Source organism: Ascaphus truei, unplaced genomic scaffold (assembly GCF_040206685.1).
Source record: "Ascaphus truei isolate aAscTru1 unplaced genomic scaffold, aAscTru1.hap1 HAP1_SCAFFOLD_662, whole genome shotgun sequence".
NCBI lineage: Eukaryota > Metazoa > Chordata > Amphibia > Anura > Ascaphidae > Ascaphus > Ascaphus truei.
The window spans coordinates 97,501-104,298 of NW_027456995.1; positions in this window are offsets into that span (position 1 = coordinate 97,501).

Below are 6,798 nucleotides of genomic sequence, written 5' to 3' on the forward strand. Positions count from 1 at the left end.
ATTTTCAAAGTTTCTTCCATTGCTTCCCTCCGGATCACCCATTAACGACTTTGAATATGTAATGTGTCCACTTTGGCTTTCTGATAACTCTGGGGCCAAAGCCGGGTTCCCACTTGTATATCCCTCAGTCACCATTCACCACCATGGAGGAAGAATAGGGCCGGCTAATCCCAGGGCGGATAGTCTTCAGGGTCCAATCAGTGAGTGAAGGCTCGCCTGCATCGGACCAATCCTTAGTGACGGCGGGTTACAAGACTTCCAGTACAGCCCACAGGGGCATGCTTAAGTTTAGCGGGGCATTTGAATGGACCAATGGGAATCACAACAACAGGGCACATTCCCGGCAACGGTTCCCTATGTCCGCTCAAAAGCCCCTGAAGGTTTAGGCAACTCAGTGTCTGGACCAAACACTGGTACCCCTGCGGGGAGCCACTTTTCCCACACCTGAGTCCAGAGCCCTGCCACGCTCGATAATATTTCAGGCCACTCGCCTTATCTTGCCCAAGATCTCTTGTGTTTAGATTGGATACTGATATACCAATTATCCGCACATTTAACATATTTAACATCGGTTAACTCCTGGTTCCAAAAGTGCTGAATCCAGGCTACAACATATAACATCATTACAATGTAGCCACAGTATACAGATATGTGACTACAGGCGGGCCCAGCTAATACGGCAAGTTCTGCTCTACGGACCCTAACCGGATATTTTCTGTGCATATGCAGACCTGCACATCCACCTTCTGCGCATGCGTGACCTCAGCAGCCCCCATTCTGTGCATGCGCAGACATGGCGGCCCCCTTCTCTGTACCACAGTATCAGCGGAACACTGGAAAGTGGGGCCCTACTGTATTCATACATGAATAAATATAGCATATTATTGACAGGTAGGGATAATGGTGTGTTTGACCTTTATTAAAGAGCAGCCACATTTACCCCTACTGTCATAGTCTCTTTGTCAGGCTAACATATTTCTTATTACAAGAGCATTTGATAATATAATCCACATATGTGGTGTTGCAGTTCAAATGGCATTATGTCTTCATGTTCTCAATTTGCTGTTCTTCTGTCTCTGTAACATCTTAAATTAAAGTGAATGTCTATGTTAGGGTTCTGGTCCTGGCTTTGGCTGCAATTCACCCTTACAAGCATTAAGAGCTTCCAGACAAAGGCCTCCCTATACTTGGCAATTGGAATCACCTGGGTCTGGACTCACACTGCAGTCTGCTTCTTGCTGCCTGCTATGCAGCTCTGTCCCTATTGGCTGTCTATGCTATTTAGGGTCAGCCCTTTACCCAGGAAGTGGCTGAGCATAATCCTTTCTTGGTGTTACTGTGCTGACCACAAGCTCCTTTGCTTGTCTCTTCTTTGCCTTCCTGTGCTTAAGCTTCCTGTATCCTGGAGCCTCCTTTGTCCAGAGTCCATTCCTGTGCCGAATCCCCTGTGCTGAAGCTTCCTTGTTCTCTTAAGTCTTTGCCTTGTTTACGCTGCAGCATCTATGCTGAAGCACCCTTGCCAAAGCCCTTCCTGTTTCTGAGGACCTCCTGTGCTGGACCACCTGCTGGACCCCCTGCACTGCAGGATTCCTGTCCCGGAGACCTCCCTTTGCACTGCAGTGCCTATGCTGAAACCCTACGCTGACGCTCTTCCTGATGCTGACCCCGGTCTGTGACCTCAAACTATGCTCCTATTGTCACGCTTGTGCTCGCCACAAACCAAGACCGGACCGCGGTGCTGAGGTGGGGATGTGAATACACCGACCTTAGGCCACAAAGCCTGTTCTGGATTGCGCAGTTCGTAGTCGTTCATAGCAGGTTCAGGGCTGGAGAGGCATGGGTAATCCTTTGACACGCATGGGTCTTGGTTGGAGACAGTAGAAAAATTGTTATCCAAGCAGGGGTTCGGCAACAGGAAATCAGATGCGCTCCACTTTAGCGTAGGAGCAGCAGCAGTGCGGGAGTGGCTTCTGTGCGAGGAGTGGGAATGGCCCATGGTACCGGTCGCAGCAAAGGGAGAAGGAGGCCGGAACAGGCACACCTCCGGGCAGCGTTGGCGAACCAACGCTTCAGCACGGAAGTCCAAAACAGGCCTCTGCGAGGCGAGAGCAGCAGACCTTGGACTCAGTAGGCAGACCTCTGCTTTGGGAAAAGGCAGCAGGTCACAGGAACAGGGATCAGGAACAAGAATACAGGAACAGGGCGGCCAAACAGGTAGCTTGTGGCAAACACAGTAACATCCTAAGTGAAAGGACTATGCTCGGCACTGAGGCAGTGTGAGAGCACAGTATAAGAAGGCCAGCGGGCTAATCCCAGGAGAGATGTGTGAGGGCATTCCTCCATTGAGAGCACCGAGGCAGGGCGGCAGTAATTGTGAGGGGAGGTTGTCTGGAAACAGCACAGTTCTGTAAAGAAAGGGTTTCCACCAAACCCAGAAACGGATTCCTTACAGTACCCCCGACCCTTTCAGGTGAGAACTCTGGGCGAACAGGACCACTCATAGATCTGGGAGACATATCATTGTTCCTGAACTGTCTTGGCGAGGAGTAGATCCATAATCCCACAAATCATTGGCAAGCACCATCTTTAGATCAGAGAGCAGTAGCACTGCAATTCTTGGTATATGGAAAGCAACACAAAATGTCTTGAAAATCCAGAGCTGTGGAAAAGTAGGTGATTCCCGAACAGGGAAGTCCAAAGGACACCAGCCAGGTGCCCGGTCCCTAGTAATAGTCCGAGAGTATAGGACAAAAACACTGATTGTTGGTCGGATATAGCAGAGAGGCCTTCTGGACAGGCAATGTTTTTGCTGGAATCGGTACGTAGAAGCTTGAGAAAATCTTTTGCTCCCCAGGAATTCCGGACCGTGGTTAGCAAGGGTATAGGGCTGGAGGGTTCACTGCAAGATATTGACGCAACCCCTTTGGTACAGTCCTGGCCCGTTCCCCCAAAGAAGTCAAAAGTGGAGGTTATTGTGTTTAAGTAGTTTCCTGCCGTGGCACTGGCAAACGATAGGTCAGCATTCCTGGGCATCTGAGGTCTAGGAAGCATCCGGTCCGAAAGCTGGACATCCTGGAAGGGAGCAGTAGGCACCAAAGAACAAGCAGAGAAAAGCATGCCCGTATTCACCGTGGGAGGACAAGAAACAGGAATGGACACCACAGGGGTGAAACAGTCCAATAGGGGTGTTTCAATCTTTGGCGAGGGCAACATGAAATCCAGAGGAAACACCTCAGCCGCCACACGGGGCCCTGCGGGCATAGGATCTGCTAGCAAAGTGAGAAAGCTTGGATCCATACAGACTTTATCCGGTACAGCAGGAAGCAAGGTGAGCAGTAAACCTGATTTAGAAACAGAAGTCTTGTATTTAGAACTGGGTATTTCAAGCACAGAGGAAGGATTGGGAGAACATGAACTTGACTGAGGAGTGGAAGTCCCAGCGTCAGAGGCTTCACGCGATACTGTAGGAGAGACAGTATCAGATATCTCTGTTTTGAACACAGGGTCCTTGAAAGCAGTAGATACATTAGGTACTAGCGAAACCTCACTGGAAGGTAAGCCTGAGTTTGCAGCTGAAGTAGAGCGATCTGTAGTAGGTACCCCAAATATTGTGGAAAAATCAGAGAAGTGTAACTCGGTTTTGAACCCTGGGTCCTTTGAATCTGGCACTACAGAAGAATCCAAGAGAGATAACCCTTAGTTGGTTGTAGCAGCCATGTAGTCTGTAGCGGATACCTCAAATGCTGTGGGAAAAACAGCAAGAGAGTATTATCTGAGGAGTCGGAATGCCAGACTCTAAGGCTAAGCGTGGAGCTATAGGGAAGTTAGGAAGAAAAAAGCGTTCTCAGCAGTGAGGAGCTTAAAGTCATTCTTGGTTATCACAGAAGCTGCGGGAAAATCAGTGGAGAAACAGTTTGTTCCTGAACCGAAGGATTGAACAGCAACAGTGGTTATACAGGCATACCCCGCATTAACGTACGCAATGGGACCGGAGCATGTATGTAAAGCGAAAATGTACTTAAAGTGAAGCACTACCTTTTCCCTCTTATCGATGCATGTACTGTAATGCAATCGTTATATATACATGCATAACTGATGTAAATAACGCATTTGTAACAGGCTCTATAGTCTCCCTGCTTGCGCACAGCTTCGGTACAGGTTAGGGGCCGGTATTGCTGTTAAGGATGTGATGACTGGCGCATGCGTGAGCTGCCGTTTGCCTATTGGGCGATATGTACTTTCTCGCGAGTGTACTTAAAGTGAGTGTACTTAAAGCGGGGTATGTCTGTACTAAGTACAGCACCGGAGTCCGAGGAAGGTATACTGGACACTGCCGAGAGTACTTGAGGAGTCAGACTGGGTGTTTCCATGGGGTCCAAGGACATTGTGCTTGTCTCTGAAATGGGTGGTTGGGAAATAGCAGAAACCGGACCGAACACTTCAATTAAATCGGAGGAGATGGTGCTTGTCTCAGATGAGGGTGATTGGGAAGTGACCGTAACTGCTCTAGACTCTTCAATGGAATCAGAGGACATTGTGCTTGTCTCTGAAGTGGGAGTCAGGGGGTCCGTAATCGATAAGTCAGAACCTGGAGGAGTCTGCGTGGCACAGGTTAACACACAAAATGCTGGAGAATCCTTAGAAGCAATAAGGGGAGACTCAGAGGGTACTAAAGGATAAGAGGCAGAAAAGCTGATCTCTGAAGGGATAGCCTGAGGGGCAGTAACAGGGGAGCTAATCGCTATAAAAGGTTCCAAGGAGACAGACTTAGTCAAGGACAGGAATAGCAACAGTCTGAGACATAGGAGGAATAGCATTGGTGACAGGCGTATCACATACTACTCAAGGGGCAGAGACAGGGTGACCTGCTTTTACATCAGGAATTTTAGCAGTCGCACAGGTTAACACCGGAAGTGCTGGAGAATTCTTAAATGCAGTGAGAGGGAATTGAGGGTTTACATGAGTGAAAGGGAAATCGGACTTGGAAACCTGATCCTCCACTGCTGGCAGGGAAGGCTCCGATCCCACTAAGGGAACAGACGCAGGTACGCTGACCTTTGAAGTGGTAGCTAGAGAAACAGCAAAAGGGGGACCAACCGCCGTGGGTGGCTCCAAGGAAGGAGATTTAGAGTCTAAAGCAGGATTTTCAACTCTCTGGGAAACTGGAGGGGTATTACTAGATACCATAAACGTTTGAGAGGGGGGAATCTGTGTGCTGGTTCATGGCTACGGCGGATTCATGGGTATTCCTTTTAGTTGGCCTAAAGTTTCAGAAGAACTCAGTGGCCGGAACTTTAGCTGGGACAGTGGGATGAAAGCAATGAACTTCAGGGGCGGCATAATGTGCAATGTCTGCCTTTAAAACCAGGGGTAGAGAACTATCAAGGGTTAACGCAGGCAGTGCCTGAGAGTCAGAGAAAAGGGAATCTGACTTTGAAACTGGGGGCATAGAAGGTTCATCTTCTGGTGCTGGGAACATAACATTGGCGTGGGGCTTACAAAAATACACAGAGGGAGGCTCAAAGGTTTCACTAGCAGGGGTTAAAGCAGGCAGTACATGAGTCAGAGGAATGAGAGGTAGAATCAAAACCAGGGATTGTGGCCAACTTCTCTTTTGGCTTAAGAGGGAAAACATCAGCTTGGTAATTTTCAGGAGGAGGGGGTACCTCCAAAGGTTTAGTAACAGGACTAATAGTGCCGGGGAACCATCCAGAAATAGCGTAGCTGGCGAGAAGGTCACCCTTTTTTTTTATGCACTGATCCAAAGCTAAGGACAGTTCTTGGATCATACTTTGAACCTGCAGCAGGTGCGCATAATTCCTTTTCTCCCAGGTAACAGGGGAACCAGGAGACGGGACACAGGAGAGCAGGGTCTGTTTGAACTCCCTAAGGTGCTGGGCCTTAATATGGAGATCTTTATGGAGCAGTCTTTCAGGCGGAGTTAGACCTTCATACAGGGACGGGATTTCAGGCGGGGGCATTCTTTCAAACAGGAACCGGTCTGCAGATAGTATTTCAGGCACGAGCATTCCCACCCTCACCACAGGGAGGTCCGAGTTTGTGGGGTCGAGCATACTGTCACGCTTGTGCTCGCCACAAACCTAGACCGGACCGCGGTGCTGAGGTGGGATGTGAATAAACAGACCTTAGGCCACGAAGCTGGTTCTGGATTGTGCAGTTCGTAGTCGTTCATAGCATGGTCAGGGCTGGAGAGGCCAGGGTAATCCTTTGACACGCCAGGAAATCGGGTGCGCTTCAGCATAGGAAAAGCAGCAGCGCGGGAGTGGCCTCTTCGCAAGGAGTGGGAACGGCCCATGGTTCCGGTCACAGCAAAGAGAGAAGGAGGTCGGAACAGGCACACCGCTGGGCAGCGATGGCAAACCAGCGCTTCAGCACAGGAGTCCAAAACAGGCCTCGGTGAGGCGAGAGAGCAGCAGACCTAGGACTCAGTAGGCAGAACTCTGCTATGGGAAAAGGCAGCAGGTCACAGGAACCAGGAACAAGAATACAGGAACAGGGCGCCAAAAAAGATAGCTTGTGGCAAACACAGTAACATTCTAAGAGAAAGAACTATGCTCGGCACTGAGGAAGTGTGAGAGCAGAGTATAAGAAGGCCAGCGAGAGAGGTGTGAGGGCATTCCTCCAATGAGAGAGCACCAAGACAGGGTGACACTAATTGCCAGCACAGGTGGATCTGAGGGGAGGTTGTCTGGAAACAGCACAGTTCTGTAAGGAAAGGGTTTCCACCAAACCCAGGAACAGATTCCTTACACCTATGCCGCCTGCCCTAACCCCGGC